This window comes from Loxodonta africana, chromosome 6 (genome assembly GCF_030014295.1).
Source record: "Loxodonta africana isolate mLoxAfr1 chromosome 6, mLoxAfr1.hap2, whole genome shotgun sequence".
NCBI lineage: Eukaryota > Metazoa > Chordata > Mammalia > Proboscidea > Elephantidae > Loxodonta > Loxodonta africana.
The window spans coordinates 103,556,019-103,576,699 of NC_087347.1; positions in this window are offsets into that span (position 1 = coordinate 103,556,019).

Here is a 20,681-nt window from a genome sequence, read left to right on the forward strand (position 1 = left end):
CTGGAGGTGAGTTTGGAGTAGAAATAGCGATAATTATGTATTAGGGGAAAAAAAAAAAAACTAGGCAGAAGAGAAGCAGGAGAAAATCTAAATTTTCACAGGAAATGAAAAATTATCACATACGTAATAAGTCTTGGATGTAGATAGCATTTAAATATTAATGCTATATGTTGATCTTATTCAAAATGTTATGTAATTTGAGCATAGAAGGACAGGAGGAATCAAAGTTTTGGTACGAGAAGGAAATTTAGGAAAGAGAGTTAAATCTCATTTTTCTAGAGGCAATGGAGAAGCTAATAACTTAGAACTAACCATTCCATAATTAGAAACAAGTGTATGTTGTTTCAAATACAGAGGTGATAGAGTTAGAAGTCATTGCTTCTAGAAGAAAAAAGGAAAGTGAATCAAAGTGCATGTAAAAACTTAAAGTATTTGATGCTTTAAACTATATACCTTTATCTATCACAAACTGAAATAAAAACTGGAGAGTAACAGAAATAGAAAAAGAAAGCCACCCTTGGAAAGAATGGCATTGAGTAGGGTTTTCAAGTAAGGGAAAGGACTTGGCCTGAGGGAGGGAAGCAAGGAGGTTATTCTACCAGAAGATCCCTAGTTCAACTGCCAAAATGCTAATCTAAGTACTTTGGTAATATCTAGTCTTCTGTTTTTTTTTCCCCTCAGTTTTAGTCTTTTCATTAATCAAAATTTAGTTGCCACCCCCTTCTAAATCACTTAGCAACATAACTTTACAACCAGAAGCCGTCACCATGTACCTCCATACACTACAACAGGAACTGTGGAGACGTCCTAGTGTATCCATTAAAAAAAAAAAATTATTATTAAAAACTCATTCAATATCTTGCTCAGAAACACATATAATGGGAAACCCTGGTGGCGTAGTAGTTAAAAGTATGGCTGCTAACCAAAAGGTTGGCAGTTTGAATCTATCAGGCATTCCTTGGAAACCCTATGGGCAGCTCTACTTTGTCTTAGAGGGTCACTTTGAGTCAAAATCGACGCAATGGCAATGGGTTTGGCTTTGGTTTTTCGGTTTGATTAAATCCATAGCATAACAAATGAAATACAAGCCCAGCTCACTAAGACCAAAATCTTAGGGGAAGAAACAGCGCCAATATCTCAGAAGGTAGAACTGATACAATATGTGTAACTAATCTTTATTTTAAAGTATTCCGGGAAATTGAAAGTAACAGTACTATTGTAACAGAACAATTAGAAAAACAAAATAAAATGTTATTTGGTGCAAGCTATTTCCATAAACTCTCTCTGGGGTTCTAAAGGTAATCCTTTGAGACAGAGGGTGCCAGACAGATATTCCTCTGCCCTCCTAACGTGCGTTCCCCCCCTTGGCTGGTCAGTAGAGCCAGAGACAGAACTGATGGTCTGACTACCAGTCCATACTTGATATGATGGATCACAAAGAGCCGTTTCTCCAACTCCCAAGCAAAGATGCTTCCTTTATTCTCAGAAAAAAAAAAATTTTACGCTGCAAATTCAGAAAACAGGAATGTGCAATGTTTGTGGAGGTACCTGTTTTATTTTATGAAAAAACTACTATAATATTAATGGAGTCATACATATTTAATGAAACCAACATAATATTTAAATTAATAAATACTGTGTGATATTCAGTAATTCTATTCTGAGCAATATCGTAGAAGAACAAAGGGGAAAAAAAAACATATATTAAGTAGGTCTTATATTTCACTTCCTGCTGTCTATCAGTTTGTTGTACTGGTGGCTTCCATGTTGCTATGATACTGGAAACTATGCCACCAGTATTTCAAATACCACCAGGGTCATCCATGGTGGAAATGTTTCAGTGGAGCTTATAGAATAAGAGAGAATAGGAAGAAGGACCTGGTGATCTATTCTAAAAAAACTGACCAGTAAAAACATTATGAATAGGAACAGAACATTGTCTGATATAGTGCTGGAAGATAAGCCCCTCAGGTTGGAAGGCACTCAAAACACCACTGGGGAAGAGCGGCCTCCTCAAAGTAGAGTCCACCTTAATAACATGGATGGAGTAAAGCTTTCAGGGCTTTCATTTGCTCATGTGGCATAACTCAAAATGAGAAGAAACAGCTGCAAGCATCCATTAATAATCAAAACATGGAATATATGAAGTATAAATCTAGGAAAACCGAAAGTTGTCAAAATATGAGATGGAACACCCTAGATTTTAGTGAACTGAAATGGCCTGGTATTGGCTATTTTGAATGGGACAAGCATATGGTCTACCATGCCAGGATTGACAAATTGAAGAGGAATAGTTTCGCATTCATTGTCAAAGAGAGCATTTCAAGATTTATGCTGAAATACAACACAGTCAGTGATAGAATAATATCCATATGCCTACAAGGAAGTTAACACGATTATCATTCAAATTTACGAACCAACCGCTAATGTCAAAGATGAACAAATTGAAAATTTTATTGACTTCTACAGTCTGAAATTGATCAAATATGCTATCAAGATGCATTTGATAATTACCGATGACTGGAATGCGGAAGTTGGAAACGAAGAATCAGTAGTTGGCCTTGGTGATAGAAACAATGCAGGAGATCATATGATAGAATTCTGCAAGACCAATCACTTATTCACTGGAAACACCTTTTGTCAGCAACATAAATGGTGACTATACACGTGGATCTCACCCAATGGGAAACACAGGAATCAAATCAACTACATCTGTGGAAAGAAACAATGGAGAAGCTCAATAGCATCAGTCAGAACAAGGTCAGGGGCCAACTGAGGAACAGACCATCAACTGCAAGTACAAGCTGAAGCTGAAAAAAATTAAAACAAGTCCATAAGAGCTAAACTATGACCTTGCATATAATCCAGTTGCATTTGGAGACCATCTCAAGAATCTCTGGCAGTTCCCTGTCAATGCACTGCTGCAATCATTTTTGAGTTACATTCAGCAAAATTTTACTTGTATGTAATATTAATGGTATTGTTAGATGGCACCTAACAACAACAACATATTTCACATCATTTACTTAAAAAAGTCATGAGAGTTTAAACAGATCCCAAACTAAATATTCTCTGGTTTTATAACTATTGAGTCTCAGAATGACTTATTTCTCTTCTGGATAATAAATCTTCATATTCAGAACTGCATTACTTTAAAGAAACTCAGAATTATGTATAAAGTTAGAAAACCACCAAAAAAAGCACATAAGTCACTGATTTAAGCATATTTGTGTCTTTCAGGGAAACTATAATTCATTGCAAACTTCTTTAACTCAGTAATGGCTTAATATTCTTTAGCTTAGTGTATGCTTTTTGTAATTAATACAATGAAAGCACATTAAAATAGGTTGATATGATTAAGGATTTATAAAGTAATAACCTTTATCTTTTCAGCAATTAATACCCTACTTTTCAACTTATACTAACACATTGTGCTTCTCAACAACAATTCCAGTTCTAAATAATATTTAGAATGTGAAAGATGTTTAAGAATTAAACAGTAATGCAGAACAGAAAATATGTCAAGAGTATATTCAAAATGTATTTATGGAATGTAATAAATAATAATTAACCTATTAGTTCCCCATATTTGGAAAGTATTTCCATAAACACACACATGTGCGTGCACTTTTGACAAGTCTTCACTACAATTCTTGTGTAATAGAAATTGTAGGAAACAAAATAGTAATTTCAGTGAGAGAGAATTTCACAGAAAACACCGATTACATTTGATATGGTTTGAAAACTGGCTTTGAGTTACTATTGGCTTAGAGAAATGCTGGAGAAAGAATGTCCTTGGGAACAGTCGTAAACAGAAAACTCTATAGTATGGCTTTACAAAGAAATAAATATATACATAGTCTATAAAGGCAATGTCTTGAGCGCTATGCTGGCAATTTTCCAGGAGCCCTGGGAATATGTCTAATTTCCATCTAAATTTGCACACATCTTTATTGCAATCTCATACCCTGTGAAGATTTACTCACTTACATGTCCTTTGGCACAAGGGGAGAAATGAGATGTTACACGGACTCGCTCTTTTTCTCTCTCATGTAAAAGAACTTTCGAATCAGTAATGCCCTTACAAGATCCATCAGGAGTCTACATTGCATACTTTGAGACCTCCCCTAGGCATCACTAATATTTAAGGAATGGAAAAACTGTGATGACTGCTTTAGCTGCAGAACTTGCTCCCAAATAATTTACACATTGGGAATTGAATTGTACAAATGAATCACTGAATGAGGCTACGCCTCACTGTGGCCTCTGTAACTCATCTCACCTGCTCATGAAACACAGGTATTGTCAAAATGATTATGAGGCTGCTAAAGTGGACCTTCTTCCCAAGGAACTGCTTCCTGCATGTTCATTTGAAAGCATATTCATCTCTCAGTCCTTCCTGCTTTCCTTTCGACTATTTCCTTCCACTCAGAGAAAAACCTTCCCAAGACTAATCCCCACTGACGCATTGCCCACTATCCTTAGGTTTACTGCCAAGCTTTTGAAAAGTAGTTTAGGGTTTCTTTCCCAATTTCTTTGACTCCTCACCATCTTGTAATCTATTCTTGCCTTACAAGGTAAGAAAGCTACTTATTTTAATGTCACCAAAAACCTATGACTCATTAAATCCAAGTAGCTTTTTTCTACTCTTATCAATGATAATGATGATGATAACAAAAATACCCAGAGTGGCCATTACTGAGCATGTTCGGTATTCCTGGCCCTGTGCTAGGCATTTTGTACGTATTAGTTTACGCATTCATCTTGGCAACAACTGTTTTTTTAACAATCTTCTATGACAGCAACTTGAAGAAATTACCACTTCAAGAAACTGACTGATTTTCCCAAATTTGCCCAGCGAGTAAGCATTTGACCACTTTGCAGCATTTTATATGATTCTCATTTTCATTAGTAGTCCTTCTTTCTTGATATGCTCTAATTTCTTGGCCTGTCTTCCATGAGACAGGAAGCTGTAGGAGGTGCTGTCTCATCCTCCTTAATTCCCTTCTCCCAAGCATTCTTCTCATATAGTCTTATCCGCTCCATGATATTATCTACTCATAGCATCTCAGTCCCTTCCTTCAAGGTTTAGGTTTCTGGCCAAAACTTTCCTCCTGATTTGTGCTCACCTGATTAATGCCACCCCAGTTTTTCTACCTCCCTGTTCCTAGGTCTCTTTCCTTCTCTCACATTTCCCATCTAGCCAGTTCTGCAAATGCATAGTGTCTACTTTTACGCTACTTTTTTTTTCTTTTTAGTATGCCTCCTCCACTTGCCACTTCCAGTTGAACAACTAAAGAATCACATTACTTCTGTCTGGATAATTGCAATTCCCTAGGGATGGAGGAAAATTTAGAAACAAGGAGTTTGGATTCAGAATGCCCTAAATTTGAAACACAATGTGGGCACTTACTGTGTGCTCTTGAGCAAAATTACTTCACCTTTTAAATTTTCCCATGAGTAAAATGGAAATAACACAGTGCTATGAAAATTAAATGAAATCATAGGTATAGAACAATAATGTAATAATTCAGCAAACATATGCCCTTATTTATACTATTAATCTGATTTTTTCCCCCAGATTCACCCCAACCCACTTGCCATACAATAATCCCTGCTCAACAACTTTTCATGACCACTTCCCTTAAGCTTCCATGTTTTATCCCAAAATTTCTTTTCCAGGTCTGTTTTCCATTACAGTCTTTTCCACTCCACCCTACCAACCACACCCTAATGTCCTTACACATCATCTGACATGATCTGCCTTACCCATCTCCTTGCCTTTTTCTTACATAGTTCCCTCAATATTCTTTGACCTCAATATTCACAAATCAAAATTTGATCCATACTTCAGGATAGAAATCAAATTTCAGACAATCAAAATTATGGTTTCCTGAGACCCCGTTAAAGTTAGTGAGTCCCTGGGTGGTGCTAATGGTGAAACGTTCAATGACTAACCAAAAGGCTGGCAGTTCGAACCCATCCCCAGATCCCTCTGAAGAAAGGACTAATGACCTGCTTCTGAAAGATCACAGCCTTGAAAACTATGAAATGTAGTTCTACTCTGCACAGATGGGGCCAATACGAGTCAAAATCGATTCAGCAGCAACTGGTTTGGTTTTTTGGTTTATGTGTCTACAAACAACCCTAAAACCAAAACAAACAAACCACAGCGACCCCATAGGACAGAGTAGGACTGCCCTATAGGGTTTCCAAGGAGCAGTTGGTAGATTCAAACTGACCTTTTGGTTAGCAGCCAGAGCTCTTAACCACTGCACCGCCAGGGCTCCACCCACAACCTAAAGCTTTATTAATGTATTTATTGACATTTGCCTTTTGTTAGTGTTAATTAGTGTGTGTTTGTCTGTCCACAGACGGAAAGACCCAGACATTATTGTTCCTTGTTTTGTCCTCCCACACTTCACCTATCCAGTGCTTTGCACAGAGTAAGTGCTCAGTGAATATTAGATAAATTGAAGTAAAATTAAATGTTTTCAGACTTAAATCTTCTATAAGTAATGACATGGAGGAAATTTTAATTTTTTTTATATCAGAATCTCCAACCAAGAAGAGCCTGGTCTTTGTGGAAGGAATACCTTGCTATGTTAATTGGAATGAGGAGTCCATAGGAGAATAGTGAGACCCACATGGAGGCATATATGGAAAAACAATAGATGATCTATAAACTTCTTTTCAAGGAATTGGGGGCGGGATAGGGTAGGCTCAGTTAATTGCAAGTTATGTGTGTAACTGGGGTATGTGAACTTGAAAAAAGAATTGAATTTCTTATGACAAGAGAGTGGATTTGAGAAAAGGAGTTCAATACTGAAAGACGAGGAAGTTATCTTTCCATGAAGAACACAGATGCCTAATGGATATTTTTATCATAAGTTGCTTGGTGCTGTGAGATATAAATCATCTTTCCAGCTTCCTCATGAAGTTCTCAGTAAAATTCCATATTGCAATCCAAAACACTGAGAGTTAAACCCAGTTTGGGAGGGATGTGGTGTTGAGCTGAGACTTCTTTCAAGAACGAGAACTGAATTGCTCAGCCACATCTGGGTTATATTTATAATATTCTGGGAATGTCTGTGTTTCCAGGAAATGAGGATATATTAATTTAGTGGGATGATGGCCATGGTCTTTGCTTTATGCCCTGACATGGATTGAATTTGTCTCCCCCCATATATGTAGTAGTCCTAAACCTGTATGTGTAAGTATGGCCTGTTTGGAAACAGGGGTTTCTTTTGTTATGTTAATGAGATCACACTGGAGTGGGTCCTAAACCTAATCACTTCTGAGTGGAGTCTTATAAAAGGAATCTTAAACCTAAAATATCCCCTGAAGTCTTCTTAAAACCAAACAATAGTCTGTCTTAACTAGTAAAAACCACCTGCCTTGAGCATTATGCTCTTTTCAGAACTATCCATTATGGGATCAAAGGGACAAAAGCAACTAGAAAGATTAGGTAGGAAATTTAGGGGACAGTGAGCTTATGTTAATGGAGGAGGAAAAACTCAGAAAAGGAGGGTGAGAATGGTTGCACACCTCAAAGAATGTAATCAATGTCACTGAATTGTATATGTAGAAACACTTGAATTGGTGTATGTTTTGCTGTGTATATCCTCAACAACACAAAACAAATTTTTAAAAATTAATTAATTAAAAGAGCAGAATAGACACACACACACACAGGGAGAAGACAGATGACAAAGGAGGCCAAAGAATTTCTGTGGCCCCTGGCAAGGAAGGACCTCCCCTAGAGCCAATGCCCTGATTTGGATTTCTGGTCTCCAAAACTGTGAGACAATAAATCCCTGTTCTAGCCACCCACTGTGGTATTTGTGTCACAGCAGCACTAAAAAAAAAAAAAACACATAGCCATGGAGTCGATTCCTACTCATAGCGACCCTATAGGACAGTATAGAACTGCCCCATAGGATTTCAAAGCTGTAAATCTTTATGGAAGCAGGCTGCCACATCTTTCTCCTGCAGAGCAGCTGGTAGGTTTGAACCACTGACCTTTTGGTTAGCAGCCAAAGACTTTAATCACTGCACCACCAGCACTAGGAGTCTAAAACAGCCTCATATTCTGCATTTGCCTCAATAAACATCATAACCAATCAGTTGATCATATTCTATTAAGTATAAATTAATACCTACCATTTTTACCAATTACATTTGCTATTTACTGTATGCCTGGCACTATCCTAAATTTATTGTCTCATTTAATCCTACCAACAACCCAATACTACTGGTATTACTAGTATTCCCACTTCACAAGAGGCATAGAGAGATTGCATAGTTTGCCCAAATTCCCACAGCTTGTAAGAGACAGGGTCAGGGTTCAAGTCTATGTTCATTTACTTTAGTTCAGATGTTCTTAACCATGATATGTACTGCTATTACAGGATCTAAAGGTATATAATGTGTTATCCCAACAACCGATTCACTTCGGCAAAACCAAAAAACCAAAACCACTGCCATCGAGTCGATTCCAACTCATAGCAACCCTATAGGACAGAGTAGAACTGCCTGATAGAGCTTCCAAGGAATGCCTGGCAGATTCGAAGTGCCGACGTCTTGGTTAGCAGCCATAGCACTTAACCACTATGGCACCAGGGTTTTCTTTACTTGGGCAGATGAAGCAAATTCTCCTTAAAAAATAATTCACACACAATGATTGGAATTTGAGTTTCTAAGTTCTTTTTCAAGAATAAAAAACAGATTTTTGAGACCTAAATGACATGATTGCCTACAGAGTCCAAATTCAATAGGTATTTTCAACCATTCACGGTGGGCCCCCCCACGTGTCTGTCAGTTTGTCATACTGTGGGTACTTGTGTGTTGCTGTGATGCTGGAAGCTATGCCACCACTATTCAGATACCAGCAGAGTCACCCATGGAGGACAGATTTCAGCTGAGCTTCCAGACTAAGAAAGACTAGGAAGAAGGACCTGGCAGTCTTCTTCTGAAAAGCATTAGCCAGTGAAAACTTTATGAATAGCAGTAGAACATTGTCTGATATAGTGCTGGAAGATGAGCTCCCCACGTTGGAAGGCACTCAAAAGATTACTGGGGAAGAGCTGCCTCCTCAAAGTAGAGTCGACCTTAATGACGTGGATGGAGTAAAGCTTTCAGGACCTTCATTTGCTGATGTGGCACGACTCAAAATGAGAAGAAACAGGTACAAATATCCATTAATAATCGGAACCTGGAATGTACGAAGTGTGAATCTAGGGAAATTGGAAATCATCAAAAATGAAATGGAACACATAAACATCTATATCCTAGGCATTAGTGAGCTGAAATGGACTGGTATTGGCCATTTTGAACTGGACGATCATATAGACAACTCGAAGAGGAATGGTGTTGCATTCATCATCAAAAAGAAAGTTTCGAGATCTATCCTGAAGTACAACACCATCAGTGATAGGATAGTATCCATACGCCTACAAAGAAGAGCAGTTAATATGATTATTATTCAAATTTATGCACCAACCACTAGGGCCAAAGATGAAGAAATAGAAGATTTTTATCAGCTGCTACAGTCTGAAATTGTTCGAACATGCAATCAAGATGCATTGATAATTACTGGTGATTGGAATGTGAAAGTTGGAAACAAAGAAGAAGGATCAGTAGTTGGAAAATATGGCCTTGGTGATAGAAACAATGCCAGAGACCAAATGATAGAATTTTGCAAGACCAGTGACTTCTTCATTGCAAATACCTTCTTTCACCAACATAAAACACAGCTATACACATGGACCTCACCAGATGGAACACACAGAAATCAAGTTGACTACATCTGTGGAAAGAGACGATGGAAAAGCTCAATATCATCAGTCAGAACAAGGCCAGGGGCCAACTGTGGAACAGACCATCCATTGCTCATATGCAAGTTCAAGTTGAAACTGAAGAAAATCAGAGCCAGTCCACGAGAATCAAAATATGACCTTGAGTATATCCCACCTGAATTTAGAGGCCAGCTCAACAATAGATTTGACGCGTTGAACACTAGTGACCGAACACCAGAGAAGTTGTGGAATGACATCAAGGACATCATCCACGATGAAAGCAAGAGGTCACTGAAAAGACAGGAAAGAAAGAAAAGACCGAGATGTATGTCAGAGGAGATTCTGAATCTTGCTCTTGAGCATCAAGCAGCTAAAGAAAAAGGAAGAATTGATGAAGTAAAAGAACTGAACAGAAGATTTCAAAGGGGCTCTCAAGAAGACAAAATAAAGTATTATAATGACATTGTGCAAAGAGCTGGAGATGGAAAACTGAAAGAGAAGAACACACTAGGCATTTCTCAAGCTGAAAGAACTGAAGAAAAAATTCAAGCCTCGAGTTGCCGTAGTGAAGGATTCCATGGGGAAAATATTAAACGATGCAGGAAGCATCAAAAGAAGATGGAAGGAATACACAGAGTCATTATACCAAAAAGAATTAGTTGATATTCAACCATTTCAAGAGGTGGCATATGATCAGGAACCGATGGTACTGAAGGAAGAAGTCCAAGCTGCTCTGAAGGCATTGGTGAAAAACAAGACTCCAGGAACTTATGGAATATGAATTGAGATGTTTCAACAAACAGATGCAGCGCTGGAGGTGCTCACTCGTCTATGCCAAGAAATATGGAAGACAGCTTCCTGGCCAACTGACTGGAAGAGATCCATATTTATGCCTATTCCCAAGAAAGGTGATCCAACCAAATGTGGAAATTATAGAACAATATCATTAGTATCACACACAAGCAAAATTCTGCTGAAGATCATTCAAAAATGGCTGCAGCAGTATATCGACAGGGAACTGCCAGAAATTCAGGCCAGTTTCACAGGAGGATGTGGAACCAGGGGTATCATTGCTGATGTCAGATGGATCCTGGCTGAAAGCAGAGAATACCAGAAGGATGTTTACCTGTGCTTTATTGATTATGCAAAGGCATTCGACTGTGTGGGTCATAACAAACTATGGATAACACTGCGAAGAATGGGAATGCCAGAACACTTAATTGCGCTCATGAGGAACTTTTACATAGATCAAGAGGCAGTTGTTCGGACAGAACAAGGGGATACCTATTGGTTTAAAGTCAGGAAAGGTGTGCGGCAGGGTTGTATTCTTTCACCATACCTACTTAATGTGTAAGCTGAGCAAATAATAGGAGAAGTTGGACTATATGAAGAAGAACAGGGCATCAAGATTGGAGGAAGACTCATTAGCAGCCTGTGTTATGCAGATGACACAACCTTGCTTGCTGGAAGTGAAGAGAACTTGAAGCACTTACTAATGAAGATCAAAGACCACAGCCTTCAGTATGGATTGCACCTCAACATAAAGAAAACAAAAATCCTCACAACTGGACCAATGAGCAACATCATGATTTATGGAGAAAAGATTGAAGTTGTCAAGGATTTCATTTTACTTGGATCCACAATCAACAGCCATGGAAGCAGCAGTCAAGAAATCAAAAGATGCATTGCATTGGGCAAATCTGCTGCAAAGGACCTCTTCAAAGTGTTGAAGAGCAGAGATGTCACCCTGAATACAAAGGTGCTTCTGACCCAGGCCATGGTATTTTCAATCACATCATATGCATGTGAAAGCTGGACAATGAATAAGGAAGACCGAAGAAGAGTTGACGCCTTTGAATTGTGGTGTTGGCGAAGAATATTGAATATACCATGGACTGCCAAAAGAACGAACAAATCTGTCTTAGAAGAAGTACAGATGCTCCTTAGAGGCAAGGATGGAGAGAGTGCATCTTACATACTTTGGACATGTTGTCAAGAGGGATCAGTCCCTGGAGAAGGACATCATGCTTGGCGGAGTACAGGGTCAGCAGAAAAGAGGAAGATCCTCAACGAGGTGGATTGACACAGTGGCTGCAACAATGAGCTCAAGCATAACAATGATTTTAAGGATGGCACAGGACCGGGCAGTGTTTCGTTCTGTTGTGCATAGGGTCGCTATGAGTCGGAACCGACTCGAAGACACCTAACAACAACAATGGTGGGCTTGATTATATTTAGACCATGCCATTCTCTAGAGGAGAACATCAAATCAACCACTATGCCAAGTAGCACTGAATAAGACAAACTGCTTGATCACTTTGTACATACCTTACATACCCAAACCCAAACCAAACCATTTGCCTTTGAGTTGGTTCTGACTCATGGTGACCACCTATGTTGCAGAGTACAACTGCACTCTACAGAGTTTTCAAAGGTGTGACCTTTTGGAAGCAGATTGCCAGGCCTTCCTTCTGAGGTGCCTCTGGGTGGCATCAAACTGCCAACCATTCCATTAGTCATTGAGCATTAACTGTTTGCACCCCCCAGGTAATCCAGAAATGTATTCATAAATATTTCTAAAAGATATCTATTGGGTCTTTAAAAAATATCTACCTTATTTTCTTGGTGTGCTGGTATCCTTTCAATAACTATCTTACATGAGTAAGAGTTCTTTTTTTTAAATGCCCACAAGTAAATACAGATATAGTCTAATATAATTTTTAATTTCCTCTGCTGTTCTGGGGTTAAGTGGCTATTATATTTTCAGAATTTCATTTTAAGGTAGTCCTAAATAGTGAGTCAGTAAATTGTTGTGTTTCTTCATTATGGATTTCCTAAGACAAACTCCATAATTGTATTTGTTCTCCTACTAAGAAACATTACAGTTTATCCTTGGGGATCATTTAGATACTAGGAAATCCCTAGGAATTACACAGAAGTGAAGTTAAAGTTGTTGTTATTTAAGAAAGGGGAAATCAGAAGTTTTGAGTGGGAATTAGAGCAAGAATTATTCTCTAGACAAAGATATATAAATTATATAAATAAAAATTAAATTAAAGACCAAATATCCATGAAAGCGCATACCAAAAAGTCAAAGTTAATATATTAGTTTAGGAGTTAAAAAAAGAATGATCTGAGGTAAAGGAATGTCAGCCGTATTTAGAATTTAAGGACAAATATTTTTAATGTCCTCTTAGTCAGTCATTATCAACCTTAATTGCATTATGGAATTCAAATTTAGTTTAAAGATACAAGTGAATAAACAGTTTTGTAACTTTTACACCTTAGTCCATAAGTAAATATTGTTTTCAACTGACTGTACTAGAATGTAATATTAGAGGATGTAATCCTTTAAATGAAGAATCTTAGTGGTTTATATTAGGTTCACAATATGTCGGATTGTGTAATAAAACCATATGTATATCTATGGCAAACTGTGAGATAATATATACACCTTTGGATTGCCATTTTATCAAATTTTGAATTTTTATCAATTTTAATCTAACTTACCTTTAAAAATACACTTTTATATGACATATATACAAAGCACACACATATATAATCACAATAAATATGAGTAATTAAGAACATGTTTTTGTTTCATATTATCATTAAAATTATTTCCCTTATTTATCTGAAATTGTTAAATAATTATTTTATAAAAGTGAATCCTTTATTGTAATCTGCTTGTGAATAATAAATTTACATCTTTTGCCTCATTCTCCCATCATCATCATATGTTCTCCACTGATTTTCTATTCCAAATATGTACCAAAAAACTTCAAATATTAACTTTAAGCCAATCATGTAACATTGTATTTGGCAAGGTACTTCGTGCTCACAATTCTGTCATAAACTAATGAGATTGACTAGAATCAGCTAATTCCACACCTGATATGGTCAGGCTCTGTTCTAGGTTCTAGGGATATGGTGTAACAAACAGATAAAAATCTGTCAGGCATCTTGATTTCTGATGGCAGCTGTTTTCTCTAAGTTAGTAAAATGAGCAAGCCAAACCTGAATCCCCACTTCCAGTTTCTAGTTCAGTCATAAATGTGTCACCATACGGTGGATTTTCAGCTCTTCACAGGCTTTTCTTGATATGACAATACATGAAGGGTATAAGGAAACATTTGCTTTCTTTGTGTAGCTTACCAAAACCAAACCCACTGCCATCCAGTTGATTTTGACTCATAGCAACACTATACAACAGAGTAGAACTGCCCCATAGGGTTTCCAAGGAGTAGCTGGTGGATTTGAACTGCTGACCTTTTGGTTAGCAGCAGAATGTTTAACCACTGCAGCACTGCAGCTCCTTGTTTAAAAAAAAACATAATTCCTGGTGAGGAAGTGGAGTGAATGGTAGAAGGAGCTCAGGGATCTTCAGAGTGGGAGAACCTGAGCCCAACTACTAAAGACACAGAACTAAAGAAATTTCATAGAGGAGAACAAGGTGGTTGGGACAAAAAATTATAGACATAAAGTGATGCCAGCAATCATAAGGCAGACATTACCAAGAACATATTAAAAGTTCAGATTGGTGGTTCTAGATCAATTAGAAGGCTTAAGGGATTTTGCTACCACACACCTGTCAGTTTGTCATACTGTGGTGGCTCATAAGTTGCTATGATGCTGCAAACTATGCCACTGGTATTTCAAATACCAGTAGGGTCACCCACGGTGGACAGGTTTCAGTGAAGCTTCCAGACTAAGACAGACTAGGAATAAAGGCCTGTTGATACACTTCCAAAAATTAGCCAATGAAAACCTTGCAGATCACAACAGACCACTGCCCCATATAGTGCTAAAAGATGAGACCCCAGGTTGGAAGGCACTCAAAATACACAGTGGCCACAACAATGGACTCAGGTGCAGCAAGGGCTATGAAAATGGCACAGGAACAGGAAACATTTTGTTCCATTGTACATGTGTCACCATGAGTTGGAGCCAACTTGACAAGGACAAACAACAACAAAGGAGTCATGGGAAGAATTCATTCTGACAGAGTTTGGACAGAGGACCAAAAGGCCTCCATGTTCCAGCTTCCACAGCATGGCATTTTGCCTTGAGAAATAAAGGCTGAGAATGTGAGTGGGACCCCAGCATGCAGCACCACTGTGAGCTATGAAGGGGCCTGGACAAAGGGAAGTCTTGCCATATGGCAGGGAGAAGCCTCAGTGTTTCTGCTTCTTTCCACAACAAGCTTTGGGAAGCAGGACACCTCAACACACCACTTTCAGACCAGCCAAGCTCATGGGGTTCTTGAACAATTTAGGAGATAGGAGGAGACCTCTCCCTACAGTTGACTTGCTGCTAATAAGCATACGTGGAGAGTGGAGTGAGGTACTACAATAAGGGGATTATTACTAGATTCATACTCTAGGATATTGAAAAAAGTACATTCAGGTTATATTAAATTAATATCTAATATTTGTCATTTGTTTGACATTCTTTATACTTGCTCTTCACATTAATGATGAGAAAGTCTTAAAAAATCTAAGACTTTGCAAGGGATCATCCAATTTTAAATGGAAGGTTTGTAACAACTCTTCTTTCTGACCTTACAAATATAAATCAAGATGGCGAAGAACCCATGTGCTGCTTCCAGGCTCTACACATCTTTCTGCTGCATTTCAAAACTACTCCACACTGTGCTATCCTCAGAGGTGATAAAGAAGAGCTGTTTATTACCACACTTTTCCCAGCCTCCATCGTCTTATTCCCTTGGGTGCTTATACTTGAAGATCGTGACTGAGTCTTTCCTGAAATAAATCTTGTTTAGAATATCTAAGTTTCATAAGGATGCTGAAACACAACCGTGCCACCTTAGAATCCACTGATAGTGTGGACATAATAATTTTGCCTTTGAGGACCCCTAAATGACAGACATCTATAAAAATCTAAGGTAGCTGACTCATCAACCCAGCCTTCAAAGCCCTATACAGTCATGTTCCTACCACCCTCATCCCATTCCCCTATGCACCCTCAGCTCTAGACACATTGGTCTTTCTTCAGCTCCTTACATGCATCATGCTGTTTTATGCCACATGGTCTTTCTCTACTCTGTAATCTCTGCATGGGAGCATTCTCCTTCACCTTTTTTATCGGTTAACTCATCTTTCATATCTCAACCAAATTGTATTTCTTGGAGAGAGAGATCAAACCACTGCCTATTACAGTTCTCATAATATAAGAATGTTCTATCACATTTGCTGTTTTGCATTGTGGTTACATTTTAATGTCTGTCTCTCCCTCAAGATTGTAGGTGTCCCTGGGTGGTGACATGGTTAAGCACCCAACTACTAGCCAAACCCACCCAGAGGTGCCTTGAAAGACAGGCCTGGAGATCTGCTTCCAAAAGGTCAAAGCCTTAGAAACCCTATGGAGCAGTTCTACTCTGCACACAAGGGTGTTCATTAGTTGGAATCAATTTGATGCCAACTAACAAGATAGTAAGCTACAGTAGAACTAGTAACATACATGTTTTCTTGTCCACCATTGTCTATCGATGCCTAGTGTATGGTAAATATTTAATAAATTTTTAATGAATGAATGGTGGGGTGAAGTTCTCGAAAAGCTATAACAAGTAGGCCAATTATAACAAAGTATAATGTAAAATGAATGAATGCAAATTCCAACATTTCTATCCATAAAACCAACTACACAGGTATGGAATAGGAAGCATGAAATTTATGCATGAAAATGTATTTCAATGTTCTTACCAAAAAAGACTAAACCCATTGCCGTTGAGTTGATTCTGACTCAGCGTTCAATGTCCTAGCTAATTAAAATTTTGATGTGAGCCAAGAACATGACATGACTGCCTCATGACAGAATAAATAGGAGTAGAGTGCTCAGAATCATAGAGATGATTCTGTCTTTATACTCCTAATTGATCAGACTGTATCATGATACCTGTGGTTTCTTCCAGAAACAGGGTTTTTATACTAATGCCAAAATATCAGAGCATATCCAAAGAAGGGAAATTAGGATTAGCAGGTTGGGAAGCCATTACAATAACTGAAAAGGACTATCCTGTATTCATCTATTTGTTCATTGAATTCATTACATGAATATCTATTGAATGCATTGTTGTCCTTATTGTTAGGTGCCATCGAGTTGATTCTGACTTATAGCGACCCATGCACAGCACAACAAAACACTGTCCAGTTCTGTACCATCCTCAAAATTGTTGCTATGCTTGTGCCCATTGTTGCAGCCACGGTGTCAGTCCATCTCGTTGAGGGTCTTCCTCTTTTCCTCTACTTTACCAAGCATGATGTCCTTCACCAGTGATTGATCCCTCCTGATAACATGTCAAAAGTATATGAGACATAGTCTTTCCATCCTTCCTTCTAAGGAGCATCCTGCTTGAACTTCTTCCAAGACAGATTTGTTCATTCTTTTGTCAGTCTATGGTATATTCAATATTCTTTGTCAACACCCCAATTCAAAGGCATCAGTTCTTCTTCAGTCGTCCTTATTCATTGTCCAGTTTTCAAATGCAATTGAAAATGCCACAGCTTGGGTCAGGTGCACCTTGGTCCTCAAGGTGACATCTTTGCTTTTCAACACTTTAAAGAGGTCTTTTGCAACAGGTTTGCCCAATGCAATGTGTCCTTTGATTTCTTGACTGCTGCTTTCATGGGTATTGATTGTGGATCCAACTAAAATGAAATCCTTGACAACCTCAATTCTTTCTCCATTCATCATGATGTTGCTTATTGGTCCAGTTGTGAGGGTTTTTATTTTCTTTATGTTGAAGTGTAATCCATACCGAAGGCTGTTGTCTTTGATCTTCTTCAGTAACTCCTTCAAGTCCTCTTCATTTTCTGCAAGCAAGATTGTGTCATCTACATAATGCAGGGTGTTAATGAGTTTTCTTCCAATCCTGGTGCCCTGTTCTTCTTCATACTGTCCAGCTTCTCAGATTATTTGTTCAGCATACAGATTGAATAGGTACGGTGAAAGGATACAACCCTGACGCACACCTTTCCTGACTTTAAACCCTGCAGTATCTCCTTGTTCTGTTTGAACACCTGCCTCTTGATCCATGCACAGATTCCTCATGAGCACTATTAAGTGTTCCAGAATTCTCATTCTCCACAATGTAATCCATAATTTGTTATGGTCCACACAACTGAATGCCTTAGCATAGTCATTAAAACACAGGTAAACATCTTTCTGGAATTCTCTACTTTCAGCCAGGATCCATCTGACATTAACAATAATTTCCCTGGTTCCACATTCTCTTCAAAATTTGGCTTGAATTTCTGGCAGTTGCCTGTCAATATACTGCTGCAACCACTTTTGAATGATCTTCAGTAAAATTTTTCTTGCATGTGATATTAATGATATTGTTCGATAATTTTCATATTCTGTTGGATCACCTTTCTTGGGAGTAGGCATAAATATGGATCTCCTCCAGTCGGTTGGCAAGGTAGCTGTCTTCCAAATTTCTTGGCGTAGACGAACAAGCACTTCCAATGCTGCATCCAATTGTTGAAACATCTCAATTAGTATTCCGTCAATTCCCAGAGCCTTGTTTTTCGCCAATGCCTTCAGTGCAGCTTGGACTTCTTCCTTCAGTATCAAGGGTTCCTGATCATATATTACCTACTGAAATGGCTGAACATTCACCAATTCTTTTTGGTATAGTGACTCTGTGTATCCCTTCCATCTTCTTTTGATGCTTCCTGCATTGTTTAACATTTTCCCCATGGAATCCTTCAGTATTGCAACTCAAGGCTTGAATTTTTTCTTAAGTTCTTTCAGTTTGAAAAATGCTAAGCATGTTCTTCCCTTTTGGTTTTCTATCTCCAGGTCTTTGTACACATCATCATAATACTTTACTTTTTCTTTTCAAGCTGCCCTTTGAAGCTCTCTGTTCAGCTCTTTTACTTCATCATTTTTTTCCTTTTGCTTTAGCTACTCAACATTCAAGAACAAGTTTCAGAGTCTCTTCTGACATCCATTTAAGTCTTTTCTTTCTCTCCTGTCTTTTTAATGACTTCTTGATTTCTGCACGCATGATGTCCTTGATGTCTTTCCACAACTTGTCTGGTCTCTGGTCGTCAGTGTTCAATACTTCAAATCTATTCTCGAGATGGTCTCTAAATCCAGGTAAGATATACTCAAAGCTGTACTTTGGCTGTTGTGGACTTGTTCTAATTTTCTTCAGTTTCAACTTGAACGTGTATACGAGTAATTGATGGTCTGAACCACAGTTGGCACCTAGCCTTGTTCCAACCGATGATATTGAGCTTTTCCACTGTCCTTTTCCACAGGTGTAGTCAATTTGATTCCTTCTGGTGCCTGAGGGTTTCTTTTGTTGTTCTTTTTCTGTTTCATCAAGTTGTTGGGATAATTCTTTAATTTTGGCCCTTTCTGTATGTGTGCATTTATTGATATAAATTGACCTCTGAGCACTGCTTTCACTGTGTTCCAAAGGTTCTGATAGGAAGTATTTTCATTCTCATTGGATTCTATGAATTTCTTTATTCCATCCTTAATGTCTTCTATAATCCAGCCTTTTTTGAACAGGGTATTATTCAGTTTCCAAGGATTTGATTTCTTTTCCCTGCTTTTTCTGTTATTGATTTCCACTTTTCTGGCCTTATGGTCAGAGAAGATGCTTTGTAATATTTCAATGTTTTGGATTCTGCTAAGGCTTACTTTATGCCCTAATATGTGGTCTATTCTAGAGAACGCTCCATGTGCACTAGAAAAGACAGTATACTTGGTTACTGTTGGGTGGAGTGTTCTGTGTATGTCTATGAGGTCAAGTTGGTTGATTGTGACATTTAGATCTTCCATGTCTTTATAGAGCTTCTTTCTGGATGTCCTGTCCTTCACTGAAAGTGGTGTGTTGAAGTCCCCTACTATTATTGTGGAGCTGTCTATCTCACTTTTCAATGCTTATAGAGTTTGTCTTATGTATCTTGCAGCCCAGTCATTGGGTGCATAAATATTTAATATGGTTATATCTTCTTGGTCTGTTATCTCTTTAATCATTATATAGTGTCCTTCCTTATCCTTTCTGATGGATCTAACTTTAAAGTCTATTTTGTCAGAAATTAATATTGCCACTCCTGTTCTTTTTTGATTGTTGTTTGCTTGCTATATTTTTTTCCATCCTTTGAGTTTTAGTTGGGTCTCTAAGTCGAAGTTGTGTCTGTTGTAGGCAGCATATAGATGGATTGTGGTTTTTAATCCATTCTGCCACTCTCTGTCTCTTTATTGGTGCATTTAGTCCAATTACATTCAGTGTAATTATGAATAGGTATAAATTTAGTGCTACCATTTTGATGTCTTTTTTTGTGTGTTGACAGTTTCTTTTTCCCACTTAATTTTATGTGCTGAATAGATTATCTTTATATATTGTCCTTTCCTCATATTCATTGCTGTTGATTTTGTTTCTGCTGAGTCTTTATTTTTTTCTTGTATTTTACTTTGATGTGTAGGATAGTTTGTCTCCTTTGTGGTTACCTTATTACTTACTCCTATTTTTCTAAATTTAAACCTAACTTTTATTTCTTTGTATAGCCTTATCTTCCTGTCCATATGGAAGATCTATGACTATATTTCTTAGTCCCTCTTTATTGTTTTAATGTTGTCTTCCTTTATATAATAACATTGCTGTTACCCTGTTTTGGGCATTTTTTTATCTCGATTTATTTTTGTGATTTCCCTGTCTGTGTTGACTTCTGACTGCTCTGCCCAGTTTTCTAGTCTTCACTTGATACCTGATATTAATGATTTTCTAACCAAAGAACTCCCTTTAATATTTCTCATAGCTTTGGTTTGGTTTTGATGAATTCCCTACACTTCTGTTTATCTGGAAATATTTGAGAGACAGTTTTGCTGGATATATGATTCTTGGCT